Genomic DNA, 21,027 nt, shown 5'->3' on the forward strand with positions numbered 1-21,027 from the left:
TTGATTTTATTTGTCATGCAACGCTTCAAAATAGAGCTGCGATTGACTTTCTTTTACTTGCACAAGGCCATGGCTGTGAAGAATTTCAGGGCATGTGTTGCATGAATCTTTCTGACCATTCGCAGTCTCCATCCATGCCCCCCTCGCAGAATTGCAAAGGTTAACTGGAAAGTTACAGGTAGAATCAGGTTTCTGTATTGATGGATGGCTCTCATCGTTAGGCCTGGGATCATGGTTACGTTTTGTTGCTAAAGTTAGCATTACAGTGGGCATTATAGTTCTGTTAGTAGTGTTAATTTTGCCATGTTTTTGCATGTGCTTACAGAACATGGTGCAAAGGATGATATCTGCTGCATTTAATCAGACTATGCTTGTGCAACAGGAAAACAGGGGAAGTGTGGAGAGCTTTGTGGACAGTTGTCTAGCTGAGAAAGGTCACATCAACATAATGCAGCTGGTTAAGCTTGAAGGGGACAATATAGGAGTCAGTAGTCAGTGTCCAATGACAGGCAAGGACATGTGCCCTTGGTGCAACAGCAGGATAGGGGAGAGCATCTTTGGCAGAAATACGAAGAAAAGTTTCAATAAAATATCCACAAGAATGCAGAAGTAGGCGTAGTTGGCTGATAAGTTACTAGGCAATAGTGAGCTCGCCTTTGCGATATGTATGAGCCTAATTAACACTGACATAAAGATGTGTGCCTATCAATAAAGATTTGAGATTTGCTGATCACTCATATTGCATGCCGCATTTCTCCAGCCGATCTCAACATTCTTATTACTCCTTCTTTTAGTTGCTATTAATAAACTTTTCTTTATACCCTTTTAAAGTTTTGAGCCTGTTTTGCCTTTCTCCTAATCCTATCTCACACCAGGAAATGAGTAAGTATATTCTAGTGAGTGCACTGGTAATCAGCCAAAACTGAACACACCACAATAATTGATGCATTCACCAAGAAATCTCAAATTGGAGAACCAAAACATAAAAGGAAACCTTCCTGATGAACTGCAATAGAGCAGAGGAAAATCAAGGCAGAGCCATGGTTTGTCAGGAATTGCTTGATCCTAATGAGCCCCGTGGTGCATTTTGACCTGAGCACTGGAACCTCATGGCCTGAGAGGAGATGGCACAAACCTTTCCAGGAGGAAAAGTCAGAGGAAACACCCAAAGTGTCTCAAAGCATGAATGGGTCCTACTGAGGTCCATCCTCAACACAGGCTCCTCATGGACTCTTTGGAGGAGAGATTTGGTGGCCAGGATGGCACAAAAACCTCTCAGATACTCAGTGTGGAATGGAAAATCCTTAAAAGTACGTAAAGGTATCCTTAAATCCTTAAAATACCTTTAAAAACCTTGAGTACCTCAAAGTATTAATGAGCACCACTATGTTTCAGTACAAAGCTCTCAAGGGACTCGTTAAAGCAAATAACTGGGGCCATGATTGCACAAACCTCTCACAGAGTCTGTACCAAAAGGAAAACACCAAGTACCTTAAAATAACTGAAGTACCCTGAAGTATTAATGAGCCCCACTAAGTGTTGCTACTGACAAAGCCTCTCCAGAGACTAATTACAACAGATAATTGGAGGCCATGATTCAACAAACCACTCAGACTCCAAGGCAAAAGCCAAACCCAAAGTCCTTTGAAAAACCTGCACAGAGGCTCCTGGCCCAGAGGCAGCTCCTGGCAAGGGCAGCGCTGCAGAGAGACAGCTCTGGCCAGGAGCAGCTCCTGTGCACAGCCCAGCAGGGCTGGGGCACTGCCTGCAGCCACCCCGGGCACAGCACAGGGCACAGAGGGGTTAAACTCAGCCTGGGCTGGGAGCACATAGCAGAGCTCACTCATGGCTCACTAGAGCAGTAATCAGCCCAGGTTTGAAACAGTCATTCCCTGGCTGTGGGAAGAGAAGCTGCCGTTCCTGCAGGGATCTCCTGGAGCTGGCACATCCCACAGCTTTTAGGACCTTTCAGGAGGACTCTCAGAGCTGCTCCAGGGCAGGGCTGTGGCCCCAGGGCAGGGCTGGCTTTCCCTGCTGCCCCAGCCCAGGCACAGCCCAAGGCAGCTCCTGTTGCCAGGCTCTGCTGCAGGGCTGAGCAGCCGGGGCTGCAGCCAGGGGTGCCCAGGGCTGTCGTGCAGAGCAGGGTCCTGCAGCCCAGGGCGCTGTGCTGGGGCAGGGACTCTGCTGCCAGCCAGGGACAGCTCTCAGCCAGCCCTGGCAGCTGCTCCCGGCACGGTGGGGAAGCTGTGGGGGGAAGAAGCCACCCTGAGCAGGGCAGGGGCTGCTGCTGAGAGGGGCTGGGTGGGGCAGGGCTGCTCCCAGCTCCAGACCAGCCTGGGGACATCTCCAGAGGACACTTCTTAAAAGAAGGTAAGCCTGGGATTGCTGGAAAAATCAGGAGCTTTTCTGAGAGTTTTCAATTTCCTACTTGGAGAAGAATGGGAAGGTTGGGGTGATGACAAAAAGATTTTTGTATTTTTTACATTTTATATATTCATAGCTCTCTAAATTACTATCATATAGTTACAATACTATAATCCTTACTTAACTCTATTAAACTCTTAACTCTATTAAACCACTATTATATTCTTATATAGCTTTAATCCTGAATTAAATCTAGTATGTTTCCTTACCTTTCTCTTAATAACCTGACTGTCTAAATATATTCCTAAAATGCTGTATAGTCCTATTCTTTTATATAGCCCTGAAATACTATATAGTATTCTAGGAACTGGACATATAGGAACATTTTGGGTTTTGAGAATGAGCAGAATATGAGCAGTCATTATAAAAAGTGAAGGCAAAGAAGCCTTTGGACCTACTCCAATGGGTTGACCAGGGGTGTGTAACTAGGGAAACTGAATCTCCTTTTGAATGTTCCTGTTAAATATCCTAATTAATCAACCTTAATAATTTGTTCAAATCAGGAGCTGGGTGTGCCCCATCCCCACTGGGACACCTGGAAGCTTCCAATAAATGTCTGGTTTTTACTTTACTGTTCTAACACTGCTGCAAGGGTTTTTTTTTTTTTTTTTTTTTTCCTCTTTGTGTTATAGACAGCAGAGGGATGAGAGAAGCAGAACAGGAATTGTAATCTCAGAATCACAGAACATTTTGAGTTGAAAGGGACACATAGGATCATCAAAGGAATGTTTGAACATTTACACAGACTCCAGAATTGTAACTTTGGGTGGTCAGTCTCTCTGCTGGGAGCCTCCCAAAGGCCCTCAGCCGCTCCTCAGCCCTGGACAGCAGCAGCATCACCTCTGCAGGGCCCAGCAGGGCTCTCCTGAGCTGCCCTTGCCCAGCTGCACACAGAGCCTGCCCCAGCCAGGGCCCTGCACACAGGCAGGTTTCTGTAGGGCCCTGGCCAGGGCACACAGGCTGGGATGGGCTCTGTGAGCGCTGGCAGGGACAAGGCTCCTCTCAGGAGGGAATGTCCAGGCCCAGGGAGATGCTCAGGGAAGGAGAGGGGGCTGAAGAGAGCAGTGCTGGGGGCAGGATGACAGCACTGTTGGTGTGTGGGAGGTGCCAGGCACAGCTGGGCACGGGAACACTGTCCTGAGTGCCCGGCTGTCTCTGCCCTGCCCTCTCAGGCACAGCACCACAACATCTTCTCTTGGTTCTGCCCTGCCCTGATATTGTCACTGTTATCTGCTGCTCTCAGGGAGACTCTGGCATTTGCAGCAGCTGAGTCAGGCACTGCCCTTGGCATTCCTGCCAGGCAGGGCTGTCCATGGGAATGGGGTGTCCAAGCTTCCCTGGCACCTGTGGGGCTGTGGGCAAAGCAGCCCATGGGAAAGGGGAATGAGCTGAGCCCCTCCCTGAGATCCCATCATGGGCACAGCCAGGGATCTCCTTACTGTGCCCTTCCAAGCTCTGAGCAGCCCTCCTGGGGGCAAATCTGTGCCAGAGCCTCTGGGAGTTCCCTGATTGTCCCACAGGGAAGGGCAGAGCTGCCAGAGCTGAGGAAATGCTTCTGGGTTTGCCAAGGGAGCCGTGAGTGTCCTTGGCACAAGGGGGTTCTGAGACCTTGCCCAGAGACCTTGAGAGAGGGTGAGACATTCAGGGATCCCTCTGCTCTGGGCAGGGTCTGGTTTATCCCAGAGTGACCCGGCAGTGTGATTGTGCTCTGATTGCAGCCAAAGGTGCAAAGCCAGGGCAGTTGGGAACCAGCCCATCCAGCCCCTCACCTTCCTTTAGCCACAGGGAATACTTTCCCTCTCACATCTCTAAGTCGGAAACTCTGAGTGCAGCAGGAATGCTGGGGATTTCTGACCTCAGAGAGGCAGGAATGATGTGTGGGTAGGAAAACAATTCCTAAAACCAACTCCTGCCATCCATGTCCTATAGAAATGGGAGTGCAGATGCTACCAAGCCTGTCTTCATTCTGAGTGATTCCCCTGACAAATCCTGAATATCCAGCCTTGTCCCTCTGCCCCATGGCCACAAACCCAGGTCAGTGGGGCAGGGATGGTTCCTTGAGAGCCCCCATGCACAGGCCTGGCTGCTCCTGGCACACTCAGCCAGCACAACTGGAGCTCAGGCAGGGACCTGGGTGAAGGTTTTCCCAGAGCAAGAACAAGGCTGGGTGAGTCCCAGTGCAACAGTCTGCAGGGAATGGATCAGGTTTGGCTCCAAGCAGCCTCTCGTGACTTGTCACTGTCCTTTCTCCATCAACAGGTCCCCATGCCCAGCCCCAGCAAATGTCCAACAGCAGTTCCATCAGCCACTTCCTCCTGCTGGCATTGGCAGACACGCGGCAGCTGCAGCTCCTGCACTTCTGCCTCTTGCTGGGCATCTCCCTGGCTGCCCTCCTGGGCAACGGCCTCATCATCAGCGCCGTAGCCTGCGGCCACCACCTGCACACACCCATGTTCTTCTTCCTGCTCAACCTGGCCCTCACTGACCTGGGCTCCATCTGCACCACTGTCCCCAAAGCCATGCACAATTCCCTCTGGGATACCAGGAACATCTCCTACACAGGATGTGCTGCTCAGGTCTTTTTCTTTCTCTTCTTCATTTCAGCAGAGTTTTTCCTCCTGACCATCATGTGCTATGACCGCTACGTGTCCATCTGCAAACCCCTGCACTATGGGACCCTCCTGGGCAGTAGAGCTTGTGCCCACATGGCAGCAGCTGCCTGGGCCAGTGCCTTTCTCAATGCTCTCATGCACACGGCCAATACATTTTCCCTGCCCCTGTGCCATGGCAATGTCCTGGGCCAGTTCTTCTGTGAAATCCCACAGATCCTCAAGCTATTCTGCTCAAATTTGTACCTCAGGGAACTTGAGCTTCTTGCATTTTCCTTCTGTTTGGGCTTTGGTTGTTTTGTGTTCATTGTTTTCTCCTATGTGCAGATCTTCAGGGTCGTGCTGAGGATCCCCTATGTACAGGGACGGCACAAAGCCTTTTCCACCTGCCTCCCTCACCTGGGCGTGCTCTCTCTGTTCCTTAGCACTGCCACATTTTCTGACCTGAAGCCCCGCTCCATGTCCTCCCCATCCTTGGATCTATCAGTGTCACTTCTGTACTCAGTGGTGCCTCCAACCCTGAACCCCCTCATCTACAGCCTGAGGAACCAGGAGCTCAAGGCTGCAGTGTGGAAACTGATGACTGGATGGTTTCAGGGACATTAAACTGCTGGCCCATTTCTGCAAATATCTTGTAATCAAAGTCATCTTTGATACTTCTTGTTGGCTTCATTTTTGAGGTTCTTTTTCTTTGTTTTACCTTACTAATCTTTTCCACAAAGAAATGTCATGGTTAGTGGTTTTTCTCATTTTGTTTCTCTCCATCTTCCCTGTGGCCAGAGATTGTGTCAATGAGGGACTGCACTCTTCTTGGCTTTAATGGAACTAAAGGATCTCGCAGCAAAGTTTTTTTCCAGATATGCCCTTGTGTTCCCTTCTCTGGAGCTGCAGCAGCAATGTCTGTGTGCAGAGCTGGGGGCATATCTGTGCTGGCACAGCAGCTCTGGTCCTGCTGGCCACACCATTCCTGATCCAGGCCAGGAGCCATTGGCCTTCTTGGCCACCTGGGCACACTGCTGGCTCATGTCCAGCCTGCTGTCCATCAGTCCCTGCAGGTCCCTTTCTGCCTGGCTGCTCTCCAACCACTCTGTCCCCAGCCTGTAGCACCAGGGCCAAATATCAGAGCCTGGCACTTGGTCTTCTTAAGCTGCAACTTGCTGGATTCTTTCCCCTGGATCCAGCCTGTCCAGGTCTGTGTGCAGAGCCCTCCTATGCTCCCACAGATCAACACTCACATCCAGCTTGGTATCATCTGCAAAGATGTCCTTGGTTCCATGGCACCCCTCAGTGTCACAATGGCCTCTTGGTTACACCAGGCCCTGCACTGTCACACTGTTCTCCTTGGGTCCATGAGACCATGCAGAGCAACAATGGTCTCCTTGGTTCCATGGGGCCCCAAAATATGACAATGGTCTCCTTGGTTCCACTTGGCCCCAGAGTGTCACAATGGTCCCATGGTTACATGAAGTCCCACAATGTCACCATGGTCTCTGTGATATCACAAGTCTCCTCAGTGTCACAATGGACTCCTTGTTTCCACAAGGACATACAGTGTCACAGTGTTCTTCCAGATTCCTCGAGGCCCCACCTGTCACTGTGGCCCCTTGGTTACACAGGATCCTGCAGTGTCACAATGTCCCCTTGGTTCCATGAGGCCCCACAGTGTCAGAATGGCCCCTTGGTTGCACTGCACCCTGGAGTCTCCCAATCATCTCTTTGGTTTTGCAGTGTGAAAATGGCAAAACCCCTTGGTTACACAAGGCCCTGCAGTGTCACAATGGCCTCTGTGGTTCCACGAGGACCCAGAGTGTCACAGTGCACTCCCTGGTTCCATTTGGCCCCAGAGCACAACAATGGACTCTTGGTTCTGTGGGGCTGCACAGTGTCACCATGGTCCTCTTAGTTCCATGAGGCCCTGCAGTTTCACAATGGCCCCAGAGTGTCCCAATCATCACAGAATGACAGAATCAAATGGGCTGGAAAAGACCTTTGGGATCATCAAGCCCAACCAATGCCCTCATACTGCCTTGTCACCCGGACCATGCCACTAAGTGCCACTGGAGAGGGACAGTGACTCTGCCACCTCCCCCCTGGCCAGCCCATTCCAATGCCCACTCATCCTTTCTGTGAAGAACTTCTTATTGTCCAGCCTGAACCTCGCCTGGTGCAGCTTAAGGCTGTGTCTTCTTGTCCTGCCCTCCAGTAGATCCACACTCACACCCAGCTTGGTGCCATCTGCAATTTGTGAATGGTGGACTCAATCCCCTCAGCCAGATCATCAGTGAAGATATTAAACAGGACTGGGCCCAGCACAGACCCCTGGGGGACACCACCAGTGCCTGGACACCAGGTGGGTGCAGCACCATCCCCACCACTCTCTGAGCCCAGCCTCCAGCCAGCTCCTAAATCTCCCAGCGAGGAGGGAACCTGCCCAAGCCGTGGGCTGCAGCTTCTCCAGGGAATGCTGCCAGAGACAGTGTCAAAGGCTTTGCTGAATTCCAGGCACACAACATCCACAGACTTTCCTGCATCCACGGGTGGGTCACCTGGTCATAAAAGGAGACCAGGTTGGTCAGGCAGGACCTGCCACCCCTTAATCCACACTGGCTGGTTCTGATCCCTCAGCCATCCTGTGGGGGCCCTGTGATGGCACTCAGGGTGATCTGTTCCATAACCTTGCCGGGCACCCAGGTCAGGCTGACAGGCCTGGAGTTCCCCAGATCCTCCTTCCAGCCCCTCTTGGGGATGGGCTCACACTGGCACATCCAGTCCTCTGGGAGCTCCCTGCTGAGCCAGCACTGATGGTAAATTTTGGAGAGCAGCTTGGGGAGATCATCCACAGCTCCCTCATCCCCCTGGGATGGATCCCATCTGATCCCACACACCTGTGAGCATCTGAGTGGCTCAGCAGGTCACCAGCTGCTGCCTCCTGGATTCCAGGGGGGCTGTTCTGCTCCCTGTGCCCATCCACCAGCTCAGGAGAACAATTGTCCTGAGGACAGCCTTTCCTAATATTGAAAATTGAGACAAACAAGGTGTTAAGTAGCTCAGCCTTGTCTTTATCTCTAGTTACTGTATTTCCTACTGCATCCAATAAATAGTAGAGGTTCTGTTTGTCTGGTGTTTTGCTATAATTTTATTTATAGAAACATTTCCTACTATTTTTCACAGAAGTGGCCAGGTTAAGCTCTAGTTGAGCTTTCACCTCTTTGCTTTTCTTTTTGCATAACTTAACAACATTCTTAAACACTTTCTGAGTTTCCTGTTCCACTTTTCAAAAGTGATGCACCCTCTTTTTACCCCTGAGTTCCCACAAATGCTCCATGGGCAGCCAGGACAGTCATTTTCCTAACTAGCTCATATTTTGCCACACTGGCAGAGGATGCTCCATCTCCTTAAGATTACTTTCTGGAAGTGTGTCCATCCTCCCTGGAGTCCTTTGTTTTTAAGGGCTGTTTCCCTTTAAAGAATCAGTACCTGATTTGGTACTCCCCAAATCAGCATTCTAAATAGGCCAAAGTCTGCCCTTCCTAATTCCAGTATAGAATTTTGTTGCTGCCCCTCCTTCTTTCACAGAACATTGAACACTTGATTATTTCATGGTCACTGTGCCCCAGGCAGCCTCCAAGCCCCACATCTGCCACCAGCCCTTCTCTGTTTGTGAACAGCAGGAGACAAAGCTTTCCTTGGCACTGAGAATCTTACTAAAAATTCTGTAAAACAGAATAACCCTAGTGTAGCATTTAGAAACACCATTCTTTATTCAGTGGGATGCACAGGGAATAGCTCCTCTCAAAGCCGTGCATGCTGAGTACAGGAAAGTTTCTGTTTATATTCTGTATTTTGCACACAAATTCATTGATTGCCCTGGACTAAACACACATATGATAATCATTTCCCCAAAATCATTACCACATTTCCTCTCCCCATTACCTATGTGTTGTTCTGTCCTGGGGTCTCTCTGGTGGTCCCTGGTGGTCGTGGACCCCAATGTTCCAGTGGGCCTGGCTGAGCTGGAAGGACACTGAGGCTGCTGAACTTCCAGTTCCCCTTCTCACACAATGGGCACTGTGTGGTTTCCACAGGCCCTGGGTTGTGGAGAACAAGCTCCAGGTGTCAGGTCACCTGGTGGAGACAATTTCTCATCTGGTAACATGAGGTCACAGAGTGGTCTGTGATATCACAGAGTGGGTCATGTGAGGTCATTGAGCAGCTACAGCATCATAGACTGCCTCTGTGACATCAGAGAGCCAGCTGTGACATCACAGGGCAGAGATCTGACATCACAGAGCAGGCTGTGACATCCCAGAGGGGCTGTGTGACATCCCAGCAGGACTCTGTCAGGTCACTGGGTTGGTCACTCCGCCCCAGCCCCCCCTCACAGTTTCTCCCAACAACTCCAATGCTGTTCATGCCCAGCAAGGTCCCTGTCCCCCGGGATCCCCCCGGCCCACCTGGAGCCACAGCCTCCACCAAAGGATGTTCCACAGGACCCACCCCAGAGCCTGACAGGGGACAAGGGGCCAGTGGCTGTGTGGCTTTAAGGACAGGGATTATCCAGGTCACTGTGGCCTGGGTTGGGTTCCCCAGGGCAGGAAGGATGTCTGGCAGCTGGAGCAGGGCCTGGGAAGAGCCTCCAAAGTGGGGCTGGAGCCCTTGGGCTGTGAGCAGAGGCTGAGGGAGCTGGGCTGGTCCAGCCCAGAGCAGGGAAGGCTGAGGGGCTCCTCATCCCAGCCTGGCAGTGCCAGCCAGGAGGGGATGGAGAACACAGAGCCAGGCTCTTCACCAGGGGGCCTGGTAAGAGACTAAAGCCAATGGGTGGAAGGGGAAAGAGGGGAGATCAGCCAGGGCATGAGGAGATGAAATGAGTCAGGCTGGTTTCAGCATTTCCTCATCACCAAGAGCAGCCTGACCTCCCTTCTCCATCCACCACAGACAGATTTGCAAATCAGAAATTGTTGGAGCTGTTTGCCTCCACTCCAGGATGAGCATCATGATACAAGAACTTAATTGTGTTTATATCTATCGCAGAACCACACTTGTCTATAATTAATTCTAATATGGAAATAACTTGTGAATGGTGGACTCATCAGACACTGCTGGGATGTTGCACATTGCTCAGGGAAGAGTGAGATTGCAATTAAATTGTGTCCTGTTAAACTATGGTCTGTTGGTCATGAAGAGAATCTTCCTGTGCCTCTGAGTCTCACCAGTTCCTGACTCCCAAAGGACACAAACCTGATGAGTTGTGGTTCCCACTCCAGTGGTGGCACTTGCACCTCCCTCTATTTCCCAGAGCAGAGCTCCCTTGTCCCAGAAAGTCCCTGGCAACGCCGGGATGAAGAAGACAGGACAGGCTGTGGGTATCAGGGGCAGGGCAGAGCCAGGAAGCAGAATGACTTTTGAATTTGATGGAGCTGTGCCTTCCCTTGGCTTTGTTGGCTGACAAGAAATGAACATCCCTCTGTCCCTCGGGCAGCTTCTTCTCCAAGGAAAGCAGGTGGGAGCTGGAGCCAAGGAGCTGAAAGCTGCAGGTGCAGCCTGGGCTGGAGGGAGCTCAGATTTGCACAAGGCTGCTCTGTGTGCCAGGGCTTGGATGGGGGAAATGGTGGGGTGGGGGTAAGGACAGAGTCTGAATGATTGTCAGCCATGGAGGGTCTTGATTTTCATATCTATTCAAACTGCATGTGGAGGTACTTGGATTCAATGTCAATTGGGGACTGCACATATTAACAGGAAGAAAAACATAAGCAGGGGCTAAAAAATGTTTCCTCACAGTCATTCTAAATATGATCTATTCAGTTTAAATGTGCTTCAGGCCTCTGGAGCAGTAAAATTCAGCAGCAGCCTCCAAGGTGCTGAGGATGTCAGCAGCCCCCACTGAGGCCATCCCTGCCCAGAGACCGTGGGGGAATGGGCAGACAAGGAGAGCGTCCCTGGGGCTGGGGCAGCACAACTCAGAGGCAGCAGCGGCTCCAGCTGGGAAATGGAGTGTGGAATGTGGCTGGGAAAGCCCTGCCTGGGCTGGGCCAAGCAGGACAGACAAGCCCTGACTCCCATCCCCCAAACAACTCTCTCAAGGAGACATTTAAAAGGAATTACAATTGTTTGTGTCCTCTGAGTTGGACTCCCTGGGGAAATACCAACAAGAGATTCTCAGGAGCTCAAAAGAGCAAAACAGTCTTTACTGACAACTTTGGAAAATCAAAGAAATTTTTGCAAAAGTTTTATTATGACATACAATCAACAGAAAACACTTTTCAAAGCATTACCTTGGCCCTTTCAATTTCACAATTTGTAAGCCTGCTCTATTTTAAGTTAGTCAAAATATGCAAGAGAAGGAAATTAGAAGTAGACACAGAAAGAGAGAAAGACAAAAAAGATACAGAGAACCATACATACAGCTACCAACTCCTGGATTTCAGCAGTGTTCAAAAAAATAAAATTTTCAAGAGGAGGGAGGGTTAAGATATGTGCTTGCCTTATGGTCAGTCTTCAATACCCCTTGGTCTCCCTGGGCCCTTCCCCCAGGTGGAACTTGGGCTCATTTGGTCCCTCAGGAGCTGGGCTGGGGGCTGCAGACGTGGCTGTGGAGCATTGCCTGTGCTGTGCCAGGGACTGGCAGCCACTGCTGGGCTGGGATAGAGGCTCCGGGGGGATTGGGGTTTCAGGGCAGGGCAGGGCAGGGGTTCCAGGACAGGGCAAAGCTGGACCTGCTCCTTCCTTCCCACTCCCCTGACAAAATGTTTTGAGCCAAAAATCTCCTCCAGTCTGTCACAACAGGGAATGTGGGAGGTGAAATCCCAGTCTTCGCCATGGGCACCTGGACCAAAAGGACAGCTCTTTCCCATAGGAAAGAAAGCACAGAGCTTTCCCCAGTGTTGTGGGGACAGATGAAAGGTGACTCTTGTGAAACTATTACCAGCCAGACTTGTCCTGGCAATCTTCCTATTGGAACCATCCCTGGATATATGGAATTTTGGAGGTGAAATCCCAATTCTTGCCATGGCTGCCTGGATGAGAAGGCCAGTTCTTTTCCATGGCAAGGAAAGCACAGAGCCCCAGTGTTTCAATAGCATATGAGGAGACTCTCAATGTGCCAAGGTCAGCTGGGCCAGTCAGGCAGTCCACGGGTGGTGAAGCCAGACCTGTTCTGTGTTCTCTTGGTTTTATGGGGCTCCACAGTGTCACAATGGCCTGTTGATTACAATACTTGCAGCGTCACAATGGACCCTTGGTTCAATGAGTTTCAGCAATTGTCACAGTGGCCCCTAGGTTTCATAATGCCCCACAGTATCACAGTGGTCCCAATCATTCCATGAGGCTTTGCAGTGTCACAATGGTCTCCCTGGTTCTCCAAGCCCCACAATGTCACGTAACTCCTCTGTTCCATGAGCTATGCAATGTCACAATGGACCTTTGGGCCCTGGGGGTTTGCAGTGTCACAATGGTCTCCTTTGGCTCCACAGTGTCACAACGGGCCACTGATGACAGGGGGCCCCCCTGTGTCACCCTGGCCCTTTGGTTTCATGCAGCCCTGCAGTGTCACAAAGGCTTCTTGGTTTCACAAGGCCCCACAGTATCACATGGTCCTCTTGGTTCTGTAGGGACACCCACTGGTTCCACGAGGCCTCAGTGTCACAATGCTTTGCTTATTCCCTGAGGCCTCATAGTGTCCATGATTCCATGAGGCCTCCATGATTCCATGAGTCCCCTCAGTGTCACAATGGCCTCCATGATTCCATGGTGCCCCACAGTGTCACAATGGCCCCTTTGTTCCATGACACTCCAAAGTGTCCCAATGGTCTCCACAGTTCCATGAGGCCCTGCGGGGTCACACTGGAGCCTTGGTTTTATGGGGCCTCTCAGTGTCACAATGATCCCTAGATTCCATGGACCTTTATGGCTCCATGGAATATAATGATCATTGAGACACTTGCGGGGGGATGGGGGAGACAGGGGACCTGCTGTGCACCAGCAGTGTTGGACTTCTCTGGGGTAAACTGTGAGGGGGCCGGGGTGGATTGACCTCCTCAGTGTCCTCACACATTCCCTTTGATGTCACACAGCCCCTGTGATGTCACACTGCCCCTGTGATGTCACACTGCCCCCTGTGATGTCACACAGATCCTGTGATATCACAGAGCTAACTCTGTTATGTCACCCTGTAATGTCATACAGCAGTGCTGTGATATAACAGAAGACTGTGATGTCACAATGTCATACCAGGGAAATTCCTTTCTCCTGGTGTCCAGTCTGGGCCTCCTCAGCTGCCCTTGGCATTAATTCTTTCTTTCGCTGGCTGTTCTCTACCATGTTCAAAGGATCCACATCTCTGAAACCACCCTTCAGTCCCTCAAAGGGCTCTCCTCCACTGTTCTCAATCTCCACCCTACTGAGCACAGAGCTCCTGTGTCCCTATTGAGTGGTCAAGTGCTTGAGGCCAGGAGCACCTGGACAGGAGGGACAGTTCTTTTCTATAGGAAGGAAACCACAGAACCCCAGGGTCTGAAGGCAGATGAGAAGCAGTCACCAGAGGCCAAGGCCAGCCAGACCTGTCTGTCCTTGCAGCTTTTGTCTGAAAGCAGCCTTTGGATATTTGGGGAGTTTTGGGGGTGGAATTCCATTTCAGACATGGGTGCCTGGACCGGAATGACAGTTCTCCAAAGGAAGGAAAGGGCAGAGCGCCAGTGTTTCAAAGGCTGATTAGAGGCGGCCCCAAGGAGGTCAAGGCCAGCCAGAGCTGTTGTCAGGGGAGAATCCTTGGACAGACAGAATTTGGGAGGCCAAACCCCACTTTTGTCTATGGGCATCTGGACAAGAAGGACAGTTCCTTTCCATAGGAAGGAAAGTATGGAGCCCCAGAGTTTCAAAGGCAGGTGAGAGCTGGGCCTCAGGAAGCCAATGGAACCTGGACAGCCCTGGCAGCTTTTGTCTGGGAGCTATCCTTGGATATAAGGAATTTTGGAAGCATATTCCCAATTTTGGCCATGGACACCTGGACTCGAGAGATTTTTTTTCTATGGTGAAAAAAGCACAGCCCCCAGTGTTTTGAAGGCAGATGAGAGGTGGCCTCCAAAAGGCCAAGGCCAGCCAGGGCTGTTTTTCCTGGCTGGTGACATATGGGAATAATCCTTGGTTATAATCAAATTTGGAGGAGGAATCCCAATTTTGGCCATAAACCCCTGGAGAAGGACAGTTCTTTCCCACAGGAAGGAAAGCACAGAACTCCAGGGTTTCAGGGGCTGATGAGAAGCAACCCTCAATATGCCAAGGTCTTCTGGACCAGTCAGGCAGCCCCCAGGAGGCCCAGACAATCAGACCTGTTCCATGTTCTTGGATCCTTGGGGCCCTGCAGCATCACAATGCCCCCTTGGTTCCACGAGGCCCTGTAGGATCACAACACATCTTTGTTTCCATGAGGCCCAGTGATATAACAATGGTCTCCTTGGCTCCACAGTGTCACAATGGCCCCTTGCTTCCATGAGGCCTTGCAGTGTCAAAATGGTTTCCTTGTTTCCATGGGACTGTGCAATGCCACAATGGCCCCTTGGTTCCACCAGGCCTGGATGTGTCACACTGGCCACTTGCTTCCATGGGGACCCACAGTGACACAGTGGCCCCTTGCTTCCAGGAGACCTTGCAGTGTCACAGTGGCTGCTTTGGTTATACAAGACTTAGTGGTGTAACAGTGGGCCCTTGGTTCCTGTGGTCCTGAGGTGTCATAATCGTCTCCATGGTTCAATGAGGCCCCACAATGTCACCATGGACTTCTGGTTCCATGAGCTTTTCTACTGCCAAAAATAGTCAACAACAGCCTCCTTGGTTTGATGGTGTCACTCTGGACCCTTGGCTCCATGGGGACTCACAATGTCAGAAGGGTCTCCTTGGTTCCATGAGGCCCTGTAGAGCCCCTTGATTCAACGAGGTCTCAAAGTGTCATGATGGCTGCCAGGATTCCATGAGGCCCAGCAATGTCACAATGGACATTTGGTTCCATGTGTTCCAGCACTGTTCCATGAATCCTTTCTTCTATGGGGCCCTGTAGTATCACAATGGACTCCTTGGTGCCACACAGTGTGACAACTGCCATTTGGCCTGCCATCGCTCTGTGATGCCACAATGATTCCTTGCTTCCAAGAGGCCTTCTAGTGTCACTATGGCCCCTTGGTTCAGTGAGGCTTTTGGTGTCACAATAGTCTCCATGATTCCATAAGGCCTTGCAGTGTCACAGCAGATCATTGGTTTCACTGAGCCCCACAGTGTCACTGTGGTCCCCTTGGCTCCACAAGGCTATGAAGTGCTACTGTGGAGAGCATTATTAATAATTGGTTAGCTGAAAAAGGCCACACTGATATAATGCCACTGGTTAAGCTGAAGGAGAAAAGTCAGCAGTCAGCAAGCTGAAAGGAAGAGTCAGCAGTGACCTTGCTGCAACATGAGGATAGGGAGTTGAGATTAGTCCTGAATACATCCTAAGAATATGTAGAAAGTATCAAAAGTAGAACCATAGGAATGTAGAAGTAGGCGTAGGTGCTGATATGTAAGCTGACCAATCCTGAGCTCAACTTTTGCAATATGTATGAAGCTCATTATTAACTGTATTTAACCCGCCTACTGATCAATAAAATTGAGCCTGTGATGATCAAACTGATGTCCTGGTTCCCTTCCGTCGACAAATGGTGGAGAATGCGGGCATAACCGAATCTCTGCCCTTTTTCTCGGATTAAAAGAAAAAGGGATTACGCCACGGTCCGGAAGTTGGGTTTGGGTCCCAGCAGCCGGGACGGTGCCGGAATTTGAAGCACCCTTAAGGTTCACAACTGTGACTTAAGCCAATACGTGTCCGCCGGAGCCTGGAGAGCTGCAACAGCGCGCGCTGATTAATAGGTATGGATAGGCAAGCGGCATATGATTTATTTACCGCCTATTTAGAGCGGCGTGGGATAAAAGGGATAGATTTAAAAAAGGAGTTACCAGGGTTATTAGCTTATGGCCATGCTAAGGGTATCTTTTCTAATCCTCATACAATTCATGAGTTATCAGAGTGGAGAAAGTTTGGGGAAATATTGTGGGATACAGTACTAGATGATGATAAGTCAGCAAAGAAATTCGGGAAGTTATGGCGGGTGGTGTATAACACGTTACTTCAGCAGGTCTCTGAGAGAAAGGCAGCAGAAAGGGCGACAGAAGCTCATAAGAGGAATATAGGGTATGGTCGTGAAGATGATCCCCTGGCACCTTCTGTAACTAAGGTACTTATGCCTAAGAGTCCCCAGCAAAGTGGTGTGGAGGATTTCTCTATAGGCGCAGTGGAACCGTCTGCACCTTTCCTGTCAGAGGGGGAGGGCGAGTCGGATGGTGGGGGTAGGAGCAAGCCAGCTTTGCCTCCGCCACCAGCTTCAGGCGGGTCGGATGGTGGGGGTAGGGGCAAGCCAGCTTCGCCTCCGCCGCCAGCCTTGCCTTCGCCACTTACCCTCAGCAAGCCGGCTCCGGTTACAGCTTCGGTGGGGGAAGGGTCCATTTCCCCGCCAGAGCCGGCTACAGCGCAGGGGCGGATTGTCCCCCGCAGGCTGGCTCCGCGTGAGCCGGCTCCGGTTTCACTGTCAGCTCCAGCGGGGGAGGGGGGGCCCCCGCTTCCCCCGCACGAGCCAGCCTCTGCCTCACTGCCCCCCCCACACGAAACCTCGGTGTCTGCACCGAAGCGCCAGCAGCATAGCACCCTTAAAGGGCCAGATCCCATCCCAGGGGCACACCGTGATCCATGGGGAGAGATGGCTAAACAGAGGAGGGAAGCTTGGGCTGCTTTGGTGAAAGAAGTAATGCAAATGGGGGATGGTGAGGCGGTGGAAATAGCTTCTAGTCTTGCATGTCCAGTTACATACACACCACAATATGATGCACAGGGGAACCTTACACATAATATAGCAGAATATACTCCCTTAGATTGGAAGCTGTTAACTCAGCTACGTTCTACGGTTAGTCAGTTTGGAGTAAAAAGTGAACCTGTTAAGCAAATGTTAGATTATCTTTTTAATACTCAGGTTTTATGTCCTAATGATTTAAGAGGAATAGTTCGGTTGATATTTACTCAGCATCAGCAGTTATTGTTTAATGCGCATGACCCATTACATGGAGTAACAGTAAAGGAGCTGATGGGCTTAGAGGCATTTTTACGTACAGAGGTACAGATGATATCGGGAGAAGATAAACTTAGAGAGTCTATGTGGTTAGTGCGTGCTGCAATAGACATGGTTAAAGAGCCAGGAGGGTTACCGGTTTATATGGGTATTAAGCAAGGAAGGGAAGAATCATTTGGAAATTTTATAGATAGAACAGCTACTGCTATAGATCGGGCTGGTGTTGCAGGGCGCTATTGAAGCAGGTGTGCCTTGCAAAATAGCAATCCAGCAACCCAAATAGTGTTAGCTACTTTAGGGGCAAATTGGACTATTGAGGAGGCATTAGAGCGAATGGCATTGAAGCCCTAAAGCAGATAGCCTTCTAGAAGTAATGGGTTAAAACATGGAATGTGAGGCCTGTAAAGCAGGGCCTAGCACTAGAACACACGGAGAAAGCACAGCACTAGGAAAACAGAGTAACAAATTAGATAAGGGGTAGAGCATCATGACAGGGGAAGAGATAGGTATAGGAGAAACTAATGGACTAAGCAGGTTTAGAGCCAGCAATGTCGAAACGATCCTAAGGGTTTTGCCAAACCACGGGATCTAAGCCAAACACACCGGGAATTGACCAAATTAGGAAATGAGTTCAAAAGTTTAAAGAGGAAGACTCATCGGAAAGACCCCGTCTATGATGAAGGCAACAGGAACGACCACCTGAAAATTCCCCAAAAGAGATGTCTCCACCTGCGCTCCGCCCATGCTCCGCCTACACCACGCCCCATATGAATATGCATGATTATGTACCTGATCTGATGTAATCCTATACCCAAAAATTGTATATAAGGCTTGCTTTTGCTATGTGAACTCAGAAATCCATTTTGTGATTTCTCCGACGCGTCGCTAATAAAAATACCTCCTGCTTAATTGACTTAAGTTGAGTCTGATTAGGCAGTCACTCTGCCTGTTTGGGGCAAAATTTGGTATCATTTCTGGCGACCACGAAGGGACCAGACAGGAGATCCAGGACTTGAGAGGTCCTCCCCGAGCCGGGTCCGGGGTCGGGACCCTCGGGCGCCCCTGACTAACGTTTGTCAGAAGAGACTCCCCCCCCGGACCAGTGCTCTCGGTGGACGAAGAGTACCCTGCATCTCCTGCTCCAATTAAGAGGTATTTAAATTCTTTATTGGTTTTAGAATAAAGCGCTTTTATTGGGAAACGGGGGTCAGACGTGACCGCCCGAAGGGAAAGCTGGGGGACGCCCCAGTAAAGAATCCCAGGTTTGCTAGCATTGGTTTGCTAGCATTGGTTTGCTAGCATTGGTTTTGCTAGTATTGGTTTGCTAGCATTGGTTTGCTAGCATTGGTTTTGCTAGTATTGGTTGGCTAGCATTGGTTTTGCTGGGGTTAAAAATCCCAGCTTCGGTTAAAATTAATTGAGAAAAAAAAAAAAAAAAGAAAAAAAACAAAAAAAACAAAAAAAACAAAAAAAAAACGGGTTACAGTCCTGCCGGAGGGAGTATTTGTTTATCTTGGTATCTTCGATCTGTTTTTACTGTGTGGGAACTGTTTTAAACACTGTGCACTGTGTTATAACAATGTGGATCGCTTTCTGAGAGGTCTGTCAGCCAGAGATCCTTTTGTGTCTGTTCTATGTGCCTGTTGCAGAATCCTACAGGAAATATCTTGTCGCTCTCTCTGTAATCTTTTAGAAAAGACTAAGTTGATAGACGTCCGGCAAGAAATTTGTCACCCCCTGCAGTTGTTATACTGTCTACAGTTGTGATTGCATGAGTCTGGCAAACCGGTATCTCGCGGTCAGTAGGCGACCTCTCGTGACCAAACCTGGTAAAACAGTCTATTCTGACATAAGACCATAAGGTAGGAGCCTTTCACTGTACGGGTGTGTGTGTGGAGTGAGTGAGACGCAGCATTGCTGCGAAACGAGAGCGGAGTCTCGATCCGCATTTTCTGGACGAAGCGAATGGAAATTGTGTGAGTGAAGTGTTAAGGGATATTGGCATATAGTACTTGTGGAAAAGAGCACGAATACAGATAATAGCCATGGGAAGCCAACAGAGTAAAGATATAAATATGAAAACCCCTTTAGGATGTATCCTAAAACACTGGAAGGACCTGGGAGGGATTCCAGGGGGAAACATAAGTAAGAAGACACTTCTTAAGTATTGCACACAATGGTGGCCCCTGTACCGTCTTGATGACGGAGAAAAATGGCCACCGGAGGGGACAACTAACTATAATACCATTTTACAACTTATGCTCTTCCTCCGGCGGCTCAATAAATGGGATGAGGTAATATATGCAGACATGTTTTTCACCCTAAGGAATAAACCTGAGTGGCAAAAGGAATGTGGAATTAATGTAGCCCCTCAGGACCCCCTAGTATTGGCTTTGGAAAGAGATAAGAAGGGTCCGAAGTCAAAGGACCGTTGCTGTGATGCATGCAGTATTGGACAGCAGTGTCTCAAGTTAACAAGGAGAGATAGTGGAAAGGAGAGCGAAATAAGCTTGTGGGAATACCATCCATTCGCTCCCGGGCGGGAAGGACCCCTTCCCAGACCAAAAGAGGAACAAGGGGATCCTAGCCCATTAAAGGAATTGGAGCAGTGGTGGAAATCTAAGTTTGGATGCAGCCCTCAGAAGCTAGACAACGGCTGGGAGGAGGGTAGCCCATCAAAATCGGGGATTAGCGAGGGAAAGGGCAGCCCTCAGGAACCAGGTAGCCCACAGGGGTCGGGGAGCTATGCTGACAGCCCACCCAGACTGGAACTTCAAAGGGAAGAAGGCAGTCCGTCGGGAGTAGAGAGCCGGGGGGAGACACGCAGCCCGCCCGAGCTTAGTCCATATGGGGATAGTAACACATCCAGAAATGGGGGTGACTGTAGAATAGAAACTAGCACACCAAGGACTGGAGTTTGCAGGATGGAAACCAGCACGCCAAAGGCTGGGGACAAGAGCGGCTCATTGGGGGGCGACGTCTCTGAATTAAAATATAGTAAGGGGAGTGGTAATGTGACATGCGAAAAGGAGACAGAGAACAACTCGCAGAGACTGAGTATAATAATACAGATAGAGGATAAAAGAGATGGGAAAGCAGCAGAGGACGAGAGGGGTAGTAGCCCGGGGCAGGATAGGAGCCGACAGATATTAGGGGGACGACAGACCCAGGACGGGAGTCGGACGGACTGTGTAATAGAGATAGGAGGTGAAAATGAGGAACTGGACATAGAGGCACAGGAAGAGGACCCCGGGGCAAGGACCAGTCACTCGTATTATACCAGATCTGTGGCACGAGGGGAGGCAAAGCGAAGAGAGGAGGGGAACCATACGATAGCTCCTCTCCGACAAATTATGCCAATGGTAGGGGAAAAGACTAGAGTAAAGGTGCCGTTCTCAACAAGTGATTTGAACAATTGGAGAGATGAAGCAAGAAACTTCAGGAGGAATCCAGAGGGAGTAGCAAAGAGGTTTGAGCTAATGGCAAAGAATTTAGATATTGACTGGGAAGATATAGAGGTGATGCTGTCAGAACTGACAGATACAGAAAGGGAACTCGTATTGGAAACAGGAAAACGACATGCCCAAGTATTGTCAGGGAGACTAGAGGATAATTTCCCCAGCAGTAAACCAGAATGGGACCCGGGCAACGAAGAACACTATCGACGACTGGTGCAGTATAGAAAGCTGATCGCGATGGGCCTGCGTAATGCGATCCCTAAGGCTATCAATTGGTCGATGCTATATGACATTAGGCAGGGAAAGGATGAGACCCCGTCAGAGTTTTTGGATAGACTTAGGGCAGCCATGAGACAATACACACCCCTGGACCCAGCAACGGAAGAAGGGAAACAA

Source organism: Melospiza melodia, unplaced genomic scaffold, assembly GCF_035770615.1.
Source record: "Melospiza melodia melodia isolate bMelMel2 unplaced genomic scaffold, bMelMel2.pri scaffold_61, whole genome shotgun sequence".
Classification (NCBI taxonomy): domain Eukaryota; kingdom Metazoa; phylum Chordata; class Aves; order Passeriformes; family Passerellidae; genus Melospiza; species Melospiza melodia.